This window comes from Acomys minous, assembly GCF_964271855.1.
Source record: "Acomys minous genome assembly, chromosome: 5".
In the NCBI taxonomy this organism is placed as follows: domain Eukaryota; kingdom Metazoa; phylum Chordata; class Mammalia; order Rodentia; family Muridae; genus Acomys; species Acomys minous.
This window is the reverse complement of record NC_140494.1, coordinates 39,330,140-39,352,419: the sequence shown is the minus strand read 5'-3', so window position 1 is coordinate 39,352,419 and position 22,280 is coordinate 39,330,140. Positions and strand designations below refer to the sequence as shown.

The 22,280-nt window shown below is 45.5% G+C and overlaps 1 protein-coding gene across 5 annotated transcripts in view; it reads left to right on the top strand.

Annotated features, from left to right (window-relative positions):
* Positions 1-22,280, top strand: part of SEMA5A (semaphorin 5A) — a 442,105-nt gene that overhangs the window by 8,917 nt on the left and 410,908 nt on the right. Inside the window, exon 1 of one of the 5 annotated variants that reach the window (XM_084782842.1) lies at positions 11,463-11,536. The exons of the other annotated variants lie outside the window; for them this stretch is intronic. The gene's annotated coding sequence lies outside the window, so the exon portion shown is untranslated. Of the gene's footprint in view, positions 1-11,462; positions 11,537-22,280 lie in introns of those variants that run through there. 5 annotated transcript variants of the gene reach the window in all.

The window sequence follows — 22,280 nt, the reverse complement described above, 5'->3', positions numbered from 1 at the left end:
TCTCTATTAGTAAGGGAGCCTTTTTCTTCAACCGTGTGATGGTGCAGGGGAACAGCACTGAATCTCTCCAACACTTCATTTCTTGAGTCATTGCAGCTGTAGCCAAGTTGAGATGGCCAATCTGAAATCCTGTTGCAACATTTTTTATTGACCCCTTGGAGTTTTACTTCTCACTGGCTTATTCTGAATCAGTCCCTTCCTCAACCTCAGGCAAATTAAAAGTAACATTTACAAAACCACCATGCTTTCTACTGCCAGTCCTGAGTTCTTGGCCTTGGCAGGTGGTAAGGAGTTAAGTATGAGATGGAATTAATATTCTCTTTGTGTTCATTTTGATGTTTCCAAGCAATCAGTAGAATGCTGTTTATGCAGCTGCCATCTTTCTTGTGTGGCTTTGTTTTCTTTCTCTTTTTGGTGATGATTTTCAAGGGAACTGGTTAGACATTGTTAAGTGGGTTGACTAACAATGGCATGGAGAGCTTTCCGTGTTGTCAAGTCAGATTCTTAGGTACAGAGTAAGCACACGAGGTTTTTCTCTTGTTCCACAGTCTCTCAAGGAGTCATTGGCTTGAGTTGATTACAATTATGTATCATGTGCAGCACAGTAGGGACACACTGATCCCCCCACACAGTAGGGATCTCACTCTTACCTTTGAAAGTTCTTACTTTTTCTAGCCATTTGCTTGTTTGGAAAGCACCTATGATCTCTGATCAAATCTTGAATTTTGGGATACTAGCCGATATGTAGGATCCTAAATTTATTATTGCAAGCTGAAGCATCAGAAAGGACCCAGGGTAGCACGAATTCATTCTCTTATATCAGTAGACACCTCCCTCTCACCTTTTCATGAAATTTGTAGTTGGATAATATTGAGGTGGGAATGGTGCGCAGTTGGTAGACAGTTTTTCTAACAAGTGTCCTGCGCCAGGGTCCCCTAGCTGGTAGGGTCACCGCATAAACGGAGGGTGTAGTGGAGCACGCCAGTGATCCCAGCATCTGCCATGATGAAGCAGAAGGATCAGAAGTGTCCTGGCTGGACAGCAAGGTGGAGGCTAGCCTGAGCTCCATGACATCATGCCATGAGATCCTGGCCCATGAGACCCTGTCACATGAGATCCTGTTTGTGTGTCAGCAAAGGCAAAGTGTTGACTCTGAGCTAAGAGCTAAAGGCAGACATTTATTCATTTCAGCTGAGTGCCTCCCAGCCCCGCGTCAGTGGCTTGCAACCTTTAATACAGTTCCTTACGTCATGGTGACTCCCAACTATATAATTATTTTGTTGCTACTTCATAACTGTAATTACTGTTACTGTTTATGAATCATAATATAAATATCTGATATGTGGGATATCTGATATGTGACGCCTGTGGGGGTCATGGCCCACAGGTTGAGAAACTCTGCCCTAACCAGAATATAAAAATGATGTTTTTCCAGGGAACGAGCTTAGGTTTCAGAAGCTAATCTTTATTTTCTTTAACTACACATCCCTACTTATCAGTATAAGGTGACTCTCCATCTATCTGTTGGTCTTTTGTGTATATGTGGGCACGCGGAGTATCTGTGTGCTTCCTATGTATACGTCTTTGTGGTTGTTTTGTGTTAACAGGTGCCGGTGCATATGTTTGTATGTGGAGGTCAGAGGTCAGCCTTGTTATTAGAGACCCATCTCTACCTTCGCAGTGCTGGCATTACGAGTTCATATCACAAGCCACTACCTCCAGCTTTGTTGTTTGTTTGTTTGTTATGAACTCTGGGTATTGGATTCAGGTCCGCAGGCTTCTGAAGGCAGCACCTGACTGACTGAGCCATCTCCTCAGCTCTCAGTCAGTCTTTTAATCATTATGTTCCATCGTCACCAGAAAACATCAGTCTCACCTCTCTTCCCTTACCCACCTGTGCGGAAGGAGTCTGCTGGGTTACCTGAGCTGTGTTTGTCAGAATCCGGGGATCTGGGAGTTGCTGCAACTGATGTGACGGCAAACGAGGCCTCTGCCTTCTCCTCAGTCTTTCTTCTGGGCTTTTTTTTTTTTGTCAGCACATCCTGAGTCCATTACAGGCACGACACAGTTTCCATGTACCACATGCTGTGCTGCTTAGCTAGGGAGGATGTATCTGTTCCTGGGGCAAAGTGATGGAAACCCCTCTCTTCAGCCTTGTTTCCTCATGAAAGAGTTCTGCGTAGGAGGGCTGTGCACATCTCTGTGCTCGCTGCTTCCCCACCTCCAGTCAGTCGTCAGTCCTTTCTTGGCCTCTGGTCACACCAGGTGGTGCTGGACTGGTGTTGACATGAAAGTAGTTTCTGCTCTACCTACCCACCTCAGACTTTGTCCTGTGCACAGCTAAAACCAATGTCTCTATAATACTTTTCGTACCTGAGACTGTCCCTGTGAATGCAAACTGTGTAGTGGTCCTGGGGGGTGGGGGTGGGGATAGGGGGTGGGGAGCAGAGTTCCGAGGTCTGGGCAGGGGTGGGGGAGGTGGAGGGGGAGAAGAATCTGAACAGAGTTGTGCAAGTCCAGACACTATTTTAGTTGTGGCAGTTTCCAAGTCTGCTCAGGCCTGGAGCCAAATTTACTTTCTGTCTGCCAGCAGTGATGGAATTTCCTTGGTCCCATCACCAGCTTGCGAAAAGAAATCATTGAGGAAAGTGCAAGCTGGCAAGGAAGAGTGGCAGAGATTCATTCACTTGAAAGCTTACGCCTGCCTGCAAATGTTATTTAACTTGAGCAATTTCTCCAGGCCCACCTGCTGAGTTTCCAGCTCCCGGAGGAGGTTTATTTTGGTACATGGGAAAGGAAAGCCAGTGAAGGATCCGCCGTGCAGAACTTGCAGGACACCTCTGAGAGGCAAGGATAGCAGAATGTGCTTTCAGGTTTCCACGCGCACTGAAACGTCAGAGGGTACTAGTCCTTTTTCCATTGCTGTAATGTAATACCCAAGACTGGGTAACTTAATAAAGAAAAGAGGTTACAGTTCTAGAGGTATGAGGATGTGGCACCAGGATGGCTTGGCGCTGATGAGGACCTCATGATGGGTGGCATCAGAATGTGGCAGTAAATTAGACAGGAAGTCACAGCCATAGGAGGAGCCAATATCAGCCTCCCACTACACTCCGGCTCTTTACACTACCACTCTGAGGGACCAGGCTTATATCAGGATCCCTTGAGTGGTTATTTCATCCCATCATAGAAACAAGTAAGTACTTCGATTTTGGGTCCTGTGTCTATAAACAGGACAAGTTAAAACATCATGATGCTGTACCCCAACAATAAAAACAGCTGGGAGACATTTCTTTTTTCTTTTTTTTTTTTTTATACTTGGTATGTACAACTTTATTTTTTTTTAATTTTCTTTTTTTTAATTAATTTATTCATATTACATCTCAGTTGTTAGCCCATCCCATGTATCCTCCCATTCTTCCCTTCCTCCCACTTCCCCCCTACTCCCCTCCCCTCCCCTATGTCTATGTCTGAGGGAAACCTCCTCCCCCTGTATATGCTCATAGGGTATCAAGTCTCTCCTTGGTGACCTATTATCTTTCCTCTGAGTGCCACCAGGCATCTCCATCCAAGGGACATGTTCAAATGTGGGGCACCAGAGTTTATGTGGAAGCTAGATCTCCTTTTCCACTCACCAGTGGAGAATGTCCTGTCCATCAGCTATTCTGGGTAGGAGTTCGAGGTTTACTGCCTATTTTTTCCTTGGCTGTTGCCATAGTTTGCGGAGGACCCCAGGGCCCAGACTCGCCTGTAGTTTTCCAGGACCTGCTGGATCCCTCTATTTCCTCTTTCTCCCAGGCTTCTCACACCTAAAGTGGGAGACATTTCTTAAAGGACTATGTACTTATTTTTCATTGTTTCTTTACGTATACTGAAGGAGATTAATGCTTTGAATTTGGACCAAAGGTGGAGAGGAAATTGACTTAGTTGGTCTGTGGAGAATATGTCTTGAATTTTTGATGGTAGAAGGTATCTCCCAGTGTTGGTATCATATGGAAAAAGGGAAGATGTTCTTATGTAGATTATAGTAAAAAAATAACATGTACTTCAGGTCCACACAGTGGGGTCACTTGATCGGCACATTCTGGTTGGCAAAGAGGAACAGGAGAGATTGCAACACAGAATCCCTGGCAGGTATCCTTCATTTGATCTGTGGGAATGAGTGCCGTGAGGTCTTCCAGAAACCCATAGTTTTATTTTTCCTCCTCACAGTATCTAAATACCTTGTTCCATTTTTCTACTAGGAAAAGAATCTTGATCCCCTAGTGGTCATATTATAGAGAAATTTAGTGGGGTGTGGCTCTTATGTCATAATTCTTCCTCATGTCACCCAGTTGACTTCCATTCCTTCCCCACCTTCGTTGAGCTTGCTTGGCAGGATGGTTAGGGGGTCAGTGTGAGAAGGCCTTGAGAGGCGAAGGCCCTCCCAAATTAGGGAGCTCTCCCATGCAGACAGTGGGAGCTCTGTTTAGCCTCATCTCACCTCACTTCCTGTAAAGCTAAATAAAGCTCTGAATATACGGACTTTTCTGCTCTCTGCTTCTCAAGCAGATGTTTGGTTTATTTTTTAAAAAATGATTGCAACTTGGGTGTTTCTAGCCATTTGTGATCCTGTTACCCGCAGAAGAGCCAGGAAACATCACTACCCAGATGGGCACTAGTTCTGGAATATTGGCAGCCTCCATTGTGTCCCATTAAATAAAGTTGCAAGTTCACCCCTAATCTATAATCAAGGGTGCCTTTAATTAGTTGTGGTAATACACACACTTTTAACAATTTTAAGGTTTGCTATTATGTATCTTTCAATGATCTTTTGGCATTTTGTGTTTTAATTAAAAGTATATATTCTCAGAAGAGTTAGCCTTTGAGGCCGATCTTCATGCCTTGAGGTTGCACGAGATCGCCAGCCCTAAGTGGGAGAATTAGGGTTGGGATTGGAGGCATGGCAGATTGTCATTAAGAGACTGGGACAGAGGTGTAATTAGCACATTGTTCATGGTAGGGACTTCTGGGAGGCCCTCTGGGCCAAGTGTCCTTCTTGGTTTCTCTCTTAATTGCACTTCTGAATGAGCACAGAGTTGGCTACTGGGTTTAATTAAGCCTGAGGGCCTAGCCTTATGAAAGCAAGTCCAGTGCACGTTAGGAAATGATACTTTTTCCAGAGTCTGTAGATTACGTCCTTTTTATCTCTGTTCCTCTTCTTTTTTTTCAGAATATTACTACTGTTGTTAGACTTTTTGTTTATTTTTATTTTTTCCATTAATTTATTTATTTAATCACTTTACAGCCTGATTGATGCCCTTTCTCTCTCTCCTCTTCTCCTAGTTTCACTCTCATGCCCCGCCCCCACTCCCCTCTCCCCTGGCTCTCTTATTAAACCAGCCACTAAGATTGACTTCCGTCAGCTGTCTGTTTGGCCTTAGAATTGTGGCATGACCCAAACACACTGAAGTTGATGTTAAATATTTTAAAATCCTGGGGTAAAAGGAGCATCGGTGGGTCAGATAAACCCACCTTTTTCATGTTTGCAGGTGCATACCAAACTAAAAACATAGATGCATTTTATATAAGAAGAGATTGGAGTACAATTAGGAACAGGGAAACAGCAGAAGGCCAATGTTTGAAATACATGTTTGACAAGAGTTGCCCTTCTGAGCTACTGAAAATTTGTTACCTGCTTCTCCACATTAACTACTTTTAATTAAATCAATTGTATTTATTTAACCAAAGGCACCACATTTCAAGAGGCTCAAGGGACATGGGAAGTTGTATATTTTTTTACAGTGAATATTTGAGTTAGTATTTTGTACCTAAGCTGTATGAAGTCCTTTCCTTAGAATTACAGACATTAAATCCTGTGTTAATATCATGACTCCTAAAGGAGACACCTATTAAGAAATAGCTTATGGAAGATCCGCCAAAACTTAAGCAATTCTTTTCTGCTTTCTGCATGTGTCACCCAGTTTGTGGCTAGAAGCTCATCTGTTGATCTCACAGAAGTTGAAGTGTTGGAGGGCAGCCGGGCTATTTTTATCAGGTTTAAATGTGTTCAGTGCTGGATAATTTCCAATGATCCAAAATTAGGAATGTCACCCTAGACACCGCAGTGGGAAACACTCAGTTTGGCCCATTCAGTGTCTTTGGATCGTCAATTGAAATCCAACACAGGCATGGGTGGCTTTGTTCAAACTAACACATGATTCTGGAGAAAACCAAAAAGTTGGTTTGCAGTTGTGGACAAGGAAAACTGAAGTTTTGAAATCAGGGGCTGGGCAGAATGTGTGTTGTGCAAGACTGGAGCCTGAATCAGCTGCCAGAAGACTGTGGGGTGCACAGCAGGGACGCTCTGTGACACTGTGAGGGAGCACGCAGAACGGCGGAAATCTGCTTTCTTCTACTCCATGTACATGAAAGAGAGGTCAAGGGAAGAGGGTGGTGGGCTTTCCCAAGGCAGAAAGAACCTGGTCATCATAGCAACCTTTCATCTGTAGGAGAAGAAGGCAGTATACTGTTACCCTTGTGAAAACATCTGTGTCTCATGTGTGGCTCACAGGCATCCCTGACATGCATGATCTTCTCAAAAGCATCATGTGTCTATCTCCTATGTCCATGTTCACACACATGGAGCAGCCTCTTCTGCCCTATCCATTGATTCTATTGTCCTCTAGAGGTTTTCTGTTTGTCAGTTAAAACAAACAAACAAACAAACAAACAAACAAACGCGGGCTAGCTTTAATAGCTTTATTCTGGCAGTTTCTATTGCCTTACTGTGAAGTGGCACATAGAAGGGCACTTTCATCTGCCTCCTAGTTGATGCTAACATTTCACAGAGCCCCTGAACTAAGGGGGCGCTCTTAAGGCTTTCCAGTTCTGCCCATGGCTAGGCCGACTTTTCTAAACTTTGACAGAGAGATGATGCTCTCTTATGTTTTTAAATAGGGGCTCACATTGGTGTCTTATTACTAACTGGACCAGTGATTCACTTTTACTGTGGCCTAGCCCCACTGACTGGGGCTTAGGGGATCATTTTGCCTACCAGGAAGTATGTCCTGATTATTGCTCTAGGCTGGCACAGAACCCTATGGAAACAGTGTGCAGGGGCAGGTATGGTTTTGTTCTCTCCACACCTGCTTTCCAGCAGAGATATTCCTTGACCTGGAACAGATGCCATTTTTTTTCCTGCAGTGTCTAGAGAATACAAACCAATGTTCCAGGTTCTGTTCAGCACTGTAGAGTTGCCAGGAGTCTAAGACGGTGGCAAGAGGAGAGAGGAAGAGTTAAGTGGGGGAATTAGTGGAGCATAGAAGAGGTCTTTCGTGTCCCCTTACCTTGGTGGGGCTTCCTGACTGGGGTAAAGGGACTTGCGGGGATCTGGGGACAGTGTCAGAGACTGAAGTAGCATTCCTGAAGTGTGTATGTTGGAGCTTGAGCTGAGGACCTTGTATGTATTAGTCAAGGGCTCTACTCCTGAGGCACACCCCGAGTCCTGCTTTCTCCTTTTAACATATGCTCTGTCCTTCACAGTAGAAGCCAACATAATAAAGGGTTAATGGCTTTGCCTGCATCTGTGTGTGTGTGTGTGTGTGTGTGTGTGTGTGTGTGTGTGTGTGTGTTCAAAGCTTTGAGTCTCCAACATTCTATTGTCAGTCATGGAGCACGGCTTTCTGCATGCAGTTGCGTCCTTACATAAAAAAAATGGCTTCAGGGTTACTAAATTAATCTTGAACTGTTTGCGGTCTTGTTTTGGGGGCATCACAAGGAAGTTTGGGGCTTGTTTCTCTGTGACATTGTTCTGTGTGCCTCACAGGGTCCCCCAAAGTGGAATGGGTTTCCTAGAAACTCTTAATGGACTAACGGCAGGATGTTCTTCCCTGTGTGAAGAAGGTCAGCAGCCAGGATAAGGAAAGAGAAGATGGTAATAGCTTCAGGATGCTGAGTGCCGCACACTCTTGTCATACCCCCCACCCTACCCCCACACCCTGGCCACACACACACCTTCACCACAGCTGTTTGGGTAAACTAAAATGCTCCTATTCAAAGTCAGTCCTGTGTGTTGGTCCAGATTTCTAAGCAGTCTCCAGGCTCCACAGAAGAAACGTTTCTGTCTTCTCCAAGTTCTTCTAGTGTGTATATCCCAAGGGCAATGCTGGACTGAATCTAGTGTTCAGAGTGTCATGCAACATGGGAGAGCCACACAGCACTTGCTTTCCAAGTTGTGGGCTCAGTACACAGGGTTAACAGCTGAAGTGGCAAGGCAGCTAATATCCGTCCTTCTCCTCCTTTTGTTTTTTTATGGAAACCCGTAGAAGAGCCATTTATTTCGGTGTCAATTTTGGCCAGTACTTTTAAAATAAGCAACAGAATACTCTTTATGTAAAGGTGTTGTTATTAAGATGAATGTGTCAATTACGTACTTGCTTTTTTTTTAATAAGTCTTTTTTCTTGGTTTTTATTTATTTTTTTTAAATTTACTTATTATGTATACAGTGTTCTATACTGCATGCACACATGCAGGCCAGAAGAGGACACCAGATCTCATTATAGATGGTTATGAGCCACCATGTGGTTGCTGGGAATCGAACTCAGGACCTTTGGAAGACCAGTCAGTGCTCTTAACCTCTGAGCCATCTCTCCAGCCCCAATTATATATGTGTTTTAGTGTTGCATATTTAACTGTTACATATGTACTTATGTTCCAATTATCCATCCCATCACACACACCCTAGAAAAGCTATGTGCAAATATTTGTATGACCTATTAAACGATGCATGGTCATTTAAATGGGAGTGTTTCAATTCTCCTGTCAGCGCTAGCTCTGTACACTTCATTTCCCCTTATTTCTGAGGGATACCCTGGCCTTGTTTTGTTTTGTTCTGTTCTTCATGGCATGAGCCAAGTGGAGCAGAGGCTCAGAAGCTTTATGTGTGATGCACACCACTGGGTACATTCAACTCTAAGAAAGCTACGGAGGGCAGAGCTCCAGAGCAAGGAAGGGAATTAGGCATGTGTACCTTGAACTGGCAAACGTCCCCTGATGTGATGCCTCTCACCGTGGCTTCCCAGTGCTTTCCTGGCATTTGCCCTCTCTCTAGAAGAGGTCCTGGCTAGTGAGCCATCTAAGATAATAGCTACTGAGTATTGGAGTGTGACGTCCTCTGGATTTAATGGTACTTGGGTTTCAGGCATCCATTTAGAAGGCTGTTGTAGTCCAGGTTGTCTGTTGCAGCTGGGCTGTTCACAGAGGAAAGAGGTTTACTGTATCTCATGCTTCTGAAAGGCCATGTGTATGGCGCCCTATAGTAGATGCATCTCCTGTGTATGTACTGAAGTTTCCTCACTGTGAGGTTAAAGGGTGCTGAAGAAGGAGTGAAGGGACCACAGTGGAGAAGACACTTCGGGTCAGCCTTTTCTATGGGAGAGTGACATAAGTCTTTGTTAAAATTAGCCTGACCACTTCCTACACGCACCGTTCCATCTCAGTACCATCACACCAGCAGTTGACCCTCAGCCTGCATTTCCATGGGAAGACAGTACAGCCAAGCCAGATGCTAGCTTGAAGTTCCAATGGCACCAGCAAGTGTAAAAAGAGCATTTTAAGGCAGAGGAAAGACTTCTCTTCCACAACCTATTCTGCTCTGGCAAACTTCTTCCTGAAAAGCTTTAAACAGAATACATGAATAGTAATATCATAAGCTCACTGTCTCTTTCAAATGTACTCGGGATTTTACAAGGATTTGAATACTTGGAGGGGCAGTATTGAAAACACATGATTACTTTATAATGTGATCAGAAAGTTGGGCACAGTTCAGTCCATATCTTGATACCACTGACAGAGGCCTATGAGTCAGTGTCTGGAATATTCCTGGTGTCAGAATTCTATGTGTTTAATATTTTTAATCTTTTTTTTTTGGTTTTTTGAGACATAGCCCTGGTTGTCCTGGACTCACTTTATAGACCAGGGTAGCCTCAAACTCACAGAGACCCTCCTGTCTCAGCTTCCTGAGTGCTGGGATTAAAAATGTGGACTATTATGCCTGGCTAAAATTGTGCACGTAAGCGCATGTGCAAACGTGTGTGTGTGTGTGTGTGTGTGTGTGTGTGTGTGTATACTTAATTTTTTAATTGATATTTATCAAGTGATTTTGGTTTGGTGGCTTAAGGATTTCATGTTCATATCAGAGCTCTGTAAAGCTTTTGGGAGAAACTGTAACTCCCAGTGGGCTATAGGCCAGGAGCAGATCATGCACCCAGCTCTCCAGGAGGGCAGACTGCTCACCAGAGTGGTCAAGTGGACCTGCTGACCTCTCAGGACGGTGCTGACATGTAGCTAGGAAGGAGGCTGTGGACGTTGGCTTCAGTAATGCAAAGAGGAAATGGTGTGAGGCAGAGTTGTCGGGCTCAGCTGGGAAGCCCAAGGGCTGGCTGGAGTCACTGGATTCAGTGGTTCCGGGGGCTGTGGTATAGCTGACAGCTGGCTGTGCTTTCAGCATTGGAAGACTGATGATGATAATAGCCAGGACTCTCTAGGTAGTGCCACAACAGGCTCAACACTTGACGGCGTTTCCCTGAGTCCCAAGTCCTGCAAATAGAAACATCGCATCTCAACACCACCTAGGCTTTAGCATCTTGCTCCGCATCTTCACTATACTGAAACCCTGTGTTGACTTCTACAGCTTAGGTCAAGGCGCTTCTTTTCTTTGGCAGAGCCTTTTTATTTTTTCACTCATTTTGAAAGGAGACAGATCAAATCAATAATAGCTCGTAAGCATGGTTACGTAGTTCTTGCTGCCATCATTTATGACTGTGATGTGCAGTCCTCATCAGGGGCCTCCGCTCTACTGGATGGTTCCCTGGGTCTCATCCAGCGTCAGTCACACATTGGCTGGCCCCAGGTGTCAACACAGCTGGCCTTTCATGGCTGGGTGTAAGAAGCGGCCTCATTTACATATCGGATGCTGAAGGGCTCCAGCCTATGGCCTCTCTCCTCTATGCAAAGATGTGGCTCCAAGAGACAGGAATGGCTGGTGCTTTAGTTTGAGGGGACCCCTGGGCTCAAATCTGCCTATCATAATGTTCTACTTGTAGGTTTCTAGGACCCTCTGGATCCTTCTACTTTGCTATTCTCCCACGCTTCTCTCATCTAGAGTCCCAATAGGATGTCCTCCCCTCTGTCCTAGTTTCCTGGTAAGTGAAGGCTTTCATGGGACCTGGTGGCACTCAGCGGAAGGATAGCAGGTTACCAAGAAGAGACTTGATACCCTATGAGCATATACAGGGGGAGGTAATCCCCCTCAGGAACAGTCATAGGGGAGGGGAATACGGGGAAAATGGGAGGGAGGGAAGAATGGGAGGATACACGGGATGGGATAACCATTGAGATGTAACAAGATAAATTAAAAAAAAAAAAAAAAAAAAGAGAGACAGGAATGGGAAGTCTCCAGGCTGTGTCCAGAAACTTGCACACACAGTCCTATTTCCTTCAAATACTTTCGGCTGCACAGTTCCAGGGCTTTCCAGATGTGCAAGGATGGAGAAAGTAAGTGTGCCCTGCTGGGTGAGGGGTGAAGCACACTGCGGAGGAGCGGCGTGTGGGAGTGCAGACTGTGTGTAGGCCGTCCGTGGGAAAGGCCATCTGCCACTCCATTCCTTGTGTGCAGTGTCTAGGAACCGACCGAGCCGGTCATGTGCAATCCCGTGCTTAAGTCAGTCACGCTTGCCTTCATGTCTGTGAATACAGGGCTTGGGAGCTAACATAGGCTAACTGAAGCGAACGCAACACACGACTGCCAAACTTGCACATTATGGAATGGAAGATCATTTTTACCCTGGTGGCTTTTGTTTCATGAATAGCAGTTGCACAGTTCCCGACAGTGTCACTGCCTTCTAGGCGGTTTCAGTATAGTGACAGGTCGAGGTAATTGGAGTGGTCGTGAGTGAGAGAGGGCTTCGGATGCAGGTTGGATTTGAGGCATATGCATCCTGAGGAGAACTTTGCATATCTGTTAAGTTAGTGGCTCACGGCTTGTGCTAGTTCTGTGAACACTTGAAACTGTTCATGTATGTTAGCATGTTAGCATACTCCACGGTGAGCCATGGAGTAGTGCCAGCAGGTCTGACTCTTGGCGTGAGCCGGTGAGCCGACACCGTTAAAGGTGCACTGTGGTTTGATGTCTTTCTCTGCTTTAGAAACAAATTCACTGGGCTGCCAGGTTGCCTCCCCGGCTAGGTCCGCTGCACACGGGAGCACCTTCACAGAGTAAGCAAAGGGGTTGGGAGGAAAGCAGCAACATTTGCTAAAAATACAACCGGGGCTGGGAGCTGCTGCTCCACTTTGCATAAGAGCAGACAGCTCAATGTTAGGAAAAGGGCAGTCTGCTGGTTTCCTTCCTGCTGTCCTACCGGGTCCTCTGCAGGTCGTAGGCTCTGGAGCACATCAAAGTTTTGCTTCTGGCTGACCTTCTCCCCTGGATGCTCTACAGAGAAGGGGAGGAAGAGGAGTCATGGCTTGATGGTATGGTATGGTACCTGGAACTTTCTACCTGAAGTTTGAGCACATTTCAGGTCTGGGCCAGTTCTCTTCCTGCTCCATTTGGCCTCTGAGTGGCCGCCAAGCCCTCCGCCACTCAGGCAACTCTGAGTTGTCTCCTGTGTTCAGCAGGCACTTGAGTTGCATTATCTTACAATGCTCAAATGAAGTGTGGTGTCCCATCTGTCCTGCAGGGTGACCAATGTCAACATTTGTAGTCCATTGATTGGGTGGTAGGTAGCCTGTCCCGCAAGCAAAAGGTCGGAAGGAAGGAAACTAAGGACTCCTCTCTTCAGTCATGTGTGTGAGGAGGTAGACAGGTGTTTATCGCTCAGCCAGCCATCAATCTGTTATAATAAGTAGCTGCCCCATGTTTTGAATAGGATCCAGACTGGTCCATGGTTTGAGCAGAATCTGATCCTGGCCTCCAACTGCTCCCTGTCCATTAGTGAATAGGGAAGCTGGGACCAGAGCCCACATTGTGAAGCTGTACTGCCCCAGCACTCCTTGGGGCCTCCAGGCTGTTGGAGCTCTGAAGACAGTTGCTGGAGAGACCACAGGAGAGAATCAGCATGAGGCGGCAGAGGCCAAGGTAATTTAATGAGAAGTTAGGGGGCATCCGTGCCGTTGGTTAGTCACTCTGAGCCAGATAATCCTTCCTTCCAAGCTGACATTTTTATCAGACAGTGGACAGCTATTTACATAATTGAAGGGACTGGTGAATTAATTTTGATAAAATCAGTAAACTATATTATTACCTGAGGACAGGCCTCATGAGTGCAATCCGTGGTGCATCTGGTCTCCTTTATCTAAACATGCAAATATCGACTGAGATATTGCTTTATGCACACACACCTCCCATTTGGCCTTTAGCTAATCCTAATCTTAACTGTTTATCCCCACATTTTGCTATGTTTTGGACAGTCTGCAGGACCGGAAAGAGGAGCTCTGTCTGGATTCGGCCTCTCTGCCTTTCGCATCATCATACTCTGGGAAACAGCTTTGAATTGCGAGACCCTTGCTGTGGCATGTACAGCTCCAGCTTTGTAGCTCTCATGTTTTTAAACGGAATATGTGGATTCTTAATGAAGAAAGTCCCAGCTTTTTGCATGTTTTCTGTTAGACAGTGGCGTGAAGGGATCCCGGGGTTTCTAGGTCTCCTTATAGTTGTTAAAAATAGAATTGTTGCTGTCATTATAGTTATTGATCTTTTTGTTCAAAACTTACATAAGACCAGAGATTCCGAGATGCAATTTTCCCTCTAGATGGCCTTACTTCACATATATCAAAATAAACTTTCTTAAGTTCCTGAGATCCTGTGTCCATCCCTATATCAATCTGTGCTTATTGAAAAGTGACATTTCTCAAGTTCCTGCCCAAGGAAATTTGGATCCAAAGCACTCTCATCACATCTCACTCCTGCAAGGTCCTCGCTGAGGACAGGGCCTGTGAAATAGGTGGGGGCATTTTCTTTTCTTTCTTTCTTTCTTTCTTTTTTTTTTTTTTTTTTTTTTTTTTTGGTGTCCTACTACTTGGCTGTTCCCGGCATTTGTGGCAGAGCCATGTACAGACTTTCTCGTCATTTGCCACCCCTGCAGATGTCCCTCTCCTTACAGCTGAGTGTGGGATGCTGCTTTGAGACCTCTGACCCTGAATCCTAACAGAGCCCACTTAGGGGACAATGTGACAGGAGCCTGTGGGGTAGCTCCTCTTGCCTGATGGGTCAGGAATCGAGGAGCACAGGAACAAAAGGTCAGGCACAGTATTGTGTGACCCACCCTTAGCGACCTATTTCTGCTGGTCAAGCTCCATAAGCCCGCAGTTTTCAAAATGGTGCCATCAGCTTGGTACTAAACTTGATCAGTACATGAGTGGTGGGGGGAGTTTCACGTTTGAGCCACTATAATACCTATCCGATCAGACCCGAGGCTCTGTCTCAGCTTCTCTTTCACCTCCACACAGTCATTGAGCACACTGTTAAGGATTATTTTATGTCCGTTTCATCCTTTCTTAAAATTCTGCTCCCTTAATTAGTCAATGTAAGTGCTGTGTTGAAACAGGGATATTTCAGGCTGCAAGGGCCCCGTGATCTCTGTCATCATGACAGAGGGAGAGGGAGAGGGGGAGAGGGAGAGAGAGAGAGAGAGAGAGAGAGAGAGAGAGAGAGAGAGAGAATGTTTCAATAAAACTTTACTTAAATGTATTTCTGTGTTTTTGAAGAGCTCAAACGTTTCTCACTACAATGGCACACTGTTGGCATGTTTGTGGAATGCACACTGACATCTGCTACTTCGCTGTGCGTCTTATCTCCATCTGAACGACGAGTGCCATTTCCACTGTCTTTCCCTTCTCTGTTTTGTTAACTTGTTTTTAGACATCACTGATGTTTAATCCAAAGCTTTTTGTTACTTGACCATCCACCCTGTACACACACACACACACACACACACACACACGCACACTTAGCATGTAGCTGACAAAAGGTTCATATTTATTTGTTTGTAATTGTAGTAATAATAATTAAGAATGTGAAAAATCCTTTCAGTCTGACCAAAAAAATTGTCATCCTTTTATGTTGTTATTTTTAACATGTATGTTTCTTTCCCTAGGCTACATAACAGTTTCCCCACATTCGGTGTCCTAAGAAAGCAGCAGTGATCAATTCTATCAATGTTGGATGTCAGAAATTCAAAATCAGGTGTTGCCTGTTGGTTCTTTCAGGAGAGCATTTTGAGCTCCTGCCCCACCCCCAACTCCTGCCCTCCCACTCCTCCCCCTTCCCTGTGAGTGCTCAAATGCACGCATGCAAGCACACACACACACACACACACACACACACACACACACACACACACACACACACACACATACCCCACCACCACCTTTTTCCTACCTCTGAGTGGTTGGATTCTATCCTTGGCATTCTTTGGCTCGTAGAAACTTGGCTTTCAGGATCTGCATCCATGGCCACGTGCAATTCTCTGTGTGTGGCTGGTGTACTCACAAGGCTGTCCTACAGAGACACCCATCATTGGATCCATCTAAATCCAACATGACCTCACTGCAATTTAATTCCTTGCATCTGCAAAAATCCTTCTTACAAATAGCATGGTCTTTGAAGTTCTGAGTGGAACTAACTGTGGAGTGTGTGTGTATGTGTGTGTGTAGGGGGGCACTCTGAGGTCCTGTGTGCACCTCCACGATCAGATGGTCATGTCCCTGGTGAACGGAGTGGGGACCCCGTGCACGTTGATGTGAGCTGCCTAGCTGCCTCTCTGTCCCCTGGGGGCTTCCTGGCTTCCTTGCATTGCATCTGGTTCCAAGAGCACAGTTCCTGGTGCTCAGCAGCCATTGCTCAGTTTGTATTTGCTGAGTGTCTGCTCATTCTTTTGCCAACTGTGAGGTCCATGTTGAGGAGAGGAGTTATCCAGGGGTAATTTGTGACTTGCTGATAAAACATTGGGTCCTGTTTCCTTCTCTGTGGCCCTTCCTCTTGCCTTTCACATGTCTGTATAAAGACTCAGGGCTTAGGTTGCATTTGTTTAGAATTCCGAGCTTTTGTAAGTCATTTTTTCCCCACAGTATGGGATTGCTGTAACTCAAGCTACAACATGAAGGTGCTATGATTTTTTTTTTTTTTTTACTTTTAGTTTTAGTAAGTCTGTCATTGAAGACACTAAACCCTCTAAGAAGCTCCTATCTCTCACGGGACTGTGACAAAGCTGGAGGTAGAGACACATAGATTAAGGCATGTCAAATGGCAGCTCGCACTCGGCTCAGTACTTGACTTGCCTTGACCTCTGTGGCAACTGGCCACCTCACAGCTCTCCTTCACGCTCCTCTTCTCTTCTTCATTAATATCTTGATTGAAGCCATCAATTTATGTTATATAAATAAAGAAGGGATTTCTTGAGGTGGTATTAAACATTCTTATTAGCTATGCAAATAAGATCACTTTAATCACTCACTAATTGCTTTATTAATTTGAAAAAACACAAAAACTCTAAGCGCATACTTGCATAGTCTTTGGAAAAGAAAAAAAAATCCCATTTAAATAGTAAGTAAAGGGAAGCTGCATCTGTCCAGGTGTATAAGAGGCTGAGCAGACTCAATTTTGATTGGAAAGCAATTTTGTTAAGCTTGGACAAGAACCCTACATCAGGAATGTGAAGGTGTGGCATAGAACCACACAGTGGCCTTGTTGGGAAACACATTCAGTATGTTCCAGTGTCCATTAACTATCAGTTTGGTGCTTGCACTGAACTCAAGGGTTTGGCTGGATATTCTAGTTGAAAATCATTTTTTTTTCAGAAGATGAGGAGCAGAAACCCTTGGTGCATGGAGGGGGGTAGTATCTTTACTGGCTCCCTCTTTGTGTGCTTTCTCCTTTTTCTGTGGTCCACACAGCCTGGGTGCTCCTGAGGTGTGTGGTCCTTTACTTCATTAGTCTGATCTTGTCCAGGTTGTCAGCAGCCTTCCCTGAGGAACCTGTGGGCGTGGAAGTCACGGGAGGCTGCAGAGATGCCAGAGGGAAGAAGTGAGTTCTGTTATGGAGTTTCTGTAGAGTAGATGAGGTCAGTTCCATGGGAGGCTGCCCAAGACACTTCTGGAGACATGGGTGTCAGGCAGCACTCTACTGTCTTATGAAATCTGATTTGTGACCTCTATGGTCACTAGGGAAAGCTATTTCTGATGTGTGCTTCTGGAAGGTGCACAAGGCACCTCCATGTGGATGGGGGAGCATCCTGGACACTCTAAGCACTGCACAGTGATTTAAAAAAAAGGCTCAGGGCATGAAGGAAATAAAGGGCTTTGCTGGCGTGGACTCTGGCTGTGAAAAGGACTGTGGATAGGAAGAAAGTTTTCCTGGTCCTTTGTAGACTTAGTGGAAAATCAATGGATGGTGGTGGTGGTGTGTGTAGGCACTTAATACTTCAGGGCATGAAGGAAATGCAGTGGCTGGCATTGGCTCCTCTAATTGATTTGATAACCTACTTAACAGGAACACAGTGACTGGCATTAAATCCTGAGTGATTAATCTCTGAACTTGTTTGTATTCATCTTTTTTTTTGTCCATTTGTTGAATACTTTTTTAAAAGTACAGATTCTAGAGTCAGTATTTGTGAGAACATATTTAGATCTGTTAAACAAAATACAATTTCAACAACATTTTTTGATACATTGAGATACGTAGAAAAGCTACTGTTAGCCTGGAAATTTCTGTCCATTCCACTCACGTTTTTTGTTGTTCCTCCTTTTTTTTTTTTTTTTTTTTTTTTTTTTTGGGAGGCGGGTGGTTCGAGACAAGATTTTGTTGTGTAGTCTTGGCTGTCCTGTACTCACTTTGTAGACTAGGCTAGCCTCAAACTCACTACCTTTCACTGCCTCCCTGAGTTCTGGGATTATAGGCATGTGCCACTGCACCTAGCTGTTTTGAGCACTGATGATGTGTCATTAACAGAGTCAGCAGTTCACTTGGCTTCCACAGGGTTCCTCTCATCCCCTTCTGTCCAGGACCCCATTTAAGACATCATGGGGGCATTTAGTCATTGTGTTTTCAGACTCTTCTACTCTGTGGCCATTTTTCAGCTTTGTTTTTGATGACCCTGACGGTTTTGAGGAGCTTTGATCAGGGAGTTTGCACAATGTTCCACAGTTGCCTTTGTATGAATTTTTCCTTATGACTAGGCTGGAATTATGGTTTTAATTAAGAAGCTCACATTTATCTTTATTTTTCTGCACACATATGCACATGTGTGGGTGTACCTGCCATGGTGCGCACATGTGTGGAGTTCAGCAGGCAATTTATGGAAGCCAATTCTCTCCTTCCATAACAGGGGTTTCAGGGATCGAGCCTAGGTCAGCGAGGCTAGGGAGATTGTTCAGTTGATGACTTAGTTGCCATGAAAGGATGTCCTCGAGGATGCTCTCCTATGTAAAGCTGGGCATGGTGATGAGTGATGTGGGAACTGGGGGAAGGCAAGAGACAGGAGGGTTCCCAGGGATTGTCAGCCACTTATTGTGGGTTTAGTGAGAGATGCCATCTTCATAGAATAAGCTAGATACCAATTGAGGAGGACACCCAACATTGATCTTGGGCCTCCAAAGGCATGTGTACACATTTGTAGACACACACATGCATGCACACACACACACACACACACACACACACACACACACACACACACACACACACGCATAGATGGAGTAAACCATCCTCGTACTCACATCATGTGAGATAGGCACATCATCAGTGTGACTTCTCTCTGATGCTGTTGATCAGCTGCCTCTCCCTTTTCTTCTCTCAGCCCTCACTTCCTGCCTGACCTTTCCCAAGTCCCTCTGCCTCTAACCTCCTTCACAACTTGTGTCAGCATCCTCCTGTTCAAAAGTCTCAGCTTCCCACTCCTTTCTCTGTCCCCACCACCTCTCTCCTGGTGCTTCCTGGCCTCTTGTATAATTTGTCTATTTGGGGTTTGTGTCCCCTAGGATGTGACCCAATCACTTTTCTGTAAGGAGCTGGTGCTCAGAAGATATTAAATAGCTGGGAGCTGTGTGGAAGAGGAGGCCACAGCTTCACAAAGTGGTTCTCTGTCTGGCTCTGCCTCTGTCTGTCTCTCTGTCTCTGTCTGTCTCTGTCTGTCTCTATCTCTCTGTCTGTCTCTGTCTCTCTGTCTCTCTGTCTCTCTATGTCTCTGTCTCTGTCTCTGTCTCTGTGTCTGTCTGTCTGTCTGTCTGTCTGTCTGTCTGTCTGTCTGTCTGTCTCTCTCTCTCTCTCTCTCTCTCTCTCTCTCTCTGTGTGTGTGTGTGTGTGTGTGTGTGTGTGTGTGTGTACTCACTCTGGGCTCCCATAGGGTATCTCTTGGGACTTTCAACCATCTTTCCTCCTGGTCTCATGTGTCAAGAGTTGCGAGGTGAGGAGACAGTCTTCTCTAGCTAGCACTTTTCCTTATGAAGATCTGAGTGTTGGTTCTGGTAAGTGTCCTGATCGATGCAGAGGGGCACACTCTATAAGTAACAGCAAGTGCTTCCGTCAGGAAAATGTATAAGAGAGGACCAAGGGAAGGGGAATCCGGGCATGTGCTAGGATGGATGGAGCGCAGGATGATGGGCAGGCCTGAAGAAGCAGCCTGTGCTGGCGAGCCCTTCCTGTGTGGGTTTAGTCATAGTATACTGTGCTGGGTTGTGAGTATGTGCTGCTGATTGGAAACGTATCTGAGGAATTCTCCCTTCCACCTAAGACACAGAGTACCCAGTGTGAGCCCATAAAATAGACTTCCTTCAGCATTAATTACGTGGCTTGAGAAAAATAAATGGGTAAACTAGCGAATTAGCACTGGATGGGAAGGCAGCCGACACGGACAATGCAGCTAGCTCAGGCTGGTTTCAAGTAGATGAAATGCTGCTGGTATTCTGGACCAGGAGTTGGATGGTTCAGTGTGTGTATTGATCCCACCCACCTTTAACACCACGTGCGAGAGCAGTATCAAATATACACACTCACATGTATGCTCACATACTTACATATGTTCATTTGTTTTGGCCGCTTTGTTAACAACATGCTCTGTACAGTATGTTGCAAAGGCTTTAGCACTGTGTTTAGATCTTAGCTGAAAGTAGGACGCTTGCTTTTGGAGAGTCATACTGGAGCACGGCTTCACATGACAGTAGCTCTCCATCTTCCAGTCAGTGTGCAGCAGTGACGTCATGGCCAGTGAGAGCAGAAGGGAAGACAAGCCAACACACACAGAAGAGACAGAAACTCACCTAGTATGCTAGGAAGAGTAGAACTCAAAATTATATTTATGACTTTATAGTATGCCCGAATTATTTCTTTAGCCATGACAGTGGTAAGTTCAAGTTGCGGGTAACCCCAAAGGAGCCTTCACCTTTGAAGCCTGTGCTCTAGTATGAGATGAAACAAAAAGTAAGTAAAGAATAGCCCTGTCATTTTGACTATGGAATTAGCATTGGGGATCATACACTGGCCCCTTACTCTTTTCTACTGTGACTCAGCATCTTGCCTGTTTGGAAATAAAATGGCTGTTTTCTCCTTATGTCCTCTGTACATACTAAGTGGTGCACATGTTGGTCTGAACAGAGAACAGCATTTAATCTGAGAGCAAAGCAGAGGCTGGTGACCGGGTAAGGGAGCAGAAAGGAGGGCATCCAGAGATGCAGGAGGGAGAAGTGGCTGAGGAGGCAAGGTTCACTATCTGCCTCTGCCTCTGCTTCCTTTTCTCTGTAACTATGTCCACCTTTCGTTTAATGTTTACACAAGAAATTTAAAGGACTGGGTTATTAAGTGCAGTAGCTGTGATATTGGAGGCCGTTTATATTCCCTAGGTGTCGCTTAAGTAGCTTAGAAATTCCTTGTCTTTAAAACTGCCGTTAGGCTATCCACCTGACTTTTTCATAGTTAAGATAAGCCTTTCAGTGAACAATCTAGCTGACTCAAAGAGGGTTCAATTTTATTTTCTGGCTACATGAAAATGTAGCTTAGGGTTGACTCATAACCTGGGTATAAAAGCGTGTAATTGAGCAATTCCATAGCGAGCTGAACTGCCTCTGATGGTGCCTGGGTGACAGGTCTATGTGACTGTCTGCCTCTGATGGTGCCTGGGTGACAGGTCTATGTGACTGTCTGCCTCTGATGGTGCCTGGGTGACAGGTCTATGTGACTGTCTGCCTCTGATGGTGCCTGGGTGTCAAGTCTATATGACTGTCTGCCTCTGATGGTGCCTGGGTGACAGGTCTATATGACTGTCTACCTCTGATGGTGCCTGGGTGACAGGTCTATGTGACTGTCTGCCTCTGATGGTGCCTGGGTGTCAGGTCTATGTGACTGTCTGCCTCTGATGGTGCCTGGGTGACAGGTCTATATGACTGTCTGCCTCTGATGGTGCCTGGGTGACAGGTCTGTGTGACTGTCTGCCTCTGATGGTGCCTGGGTGACAGGTCTATGTGACTGTCTGCCTCTGATGGTGCCTGGGTGACAGGTGTATATGACTGTCTGCCTCTGATGGTGCCTGGGTGACAAGTCTATGGGACTGTCTGCCTCTGATGGTGCCTGGGTGACAGGTCTATGTGACTGTCTGCCTCTGATGGTGCCTGGGTGACAGGTCTATGGGACTGTCTGCTAGATGTTGGGCTCTTCCTTGGGGAGGATTTGTCCCTGGCAGATTGTTTTGCAATTGAAAGGGTTACTTTGCCCTTTGTAAATGGCAAGGCATTTTTGAGTTTTGTCTAGTTTCCATAGTTACTACTTATTAGATTTGGAAGAGGCAACAAATGCTTTCCTTGTGGTGATGCAAATCTTCACTTCTCCCAGTCCTTACCTGGTGATACTAAAGCCATGAGCAGGAAGAATAAGACCCTTCAGGTTAACTTACTACCACCTTTGTGTTCTAAATCTGGAAACTGAGTTGCTTTGGTTACTGGTAACCAGTTTGGAGGGAGTCACCTCATGGATAAGCTGCGGCTTTCAATAAATCAATCTCTCTCTCTCTCTCTCTCTCTCTCTCTCTCTCTCTCTCTCTCTCTCTCTCTCTCTCTCCTCTGTCTGTGGAGATGCAGGCCCTGATGCAGGCTCAGGCTGGACCTGGGCTGTGAAGGCTCAGGCTGGACTGGAGGTCCCCAAATTCTTCAAGGTTGCAGGCATTGTTGCGCTGCTGCTGCAGCTGAGTTTGAGCATCAAGTACTGATGCTACAGGTAGTTTGAGAGCAGCTAGCATCCTCTTTGGAACCAGATCCT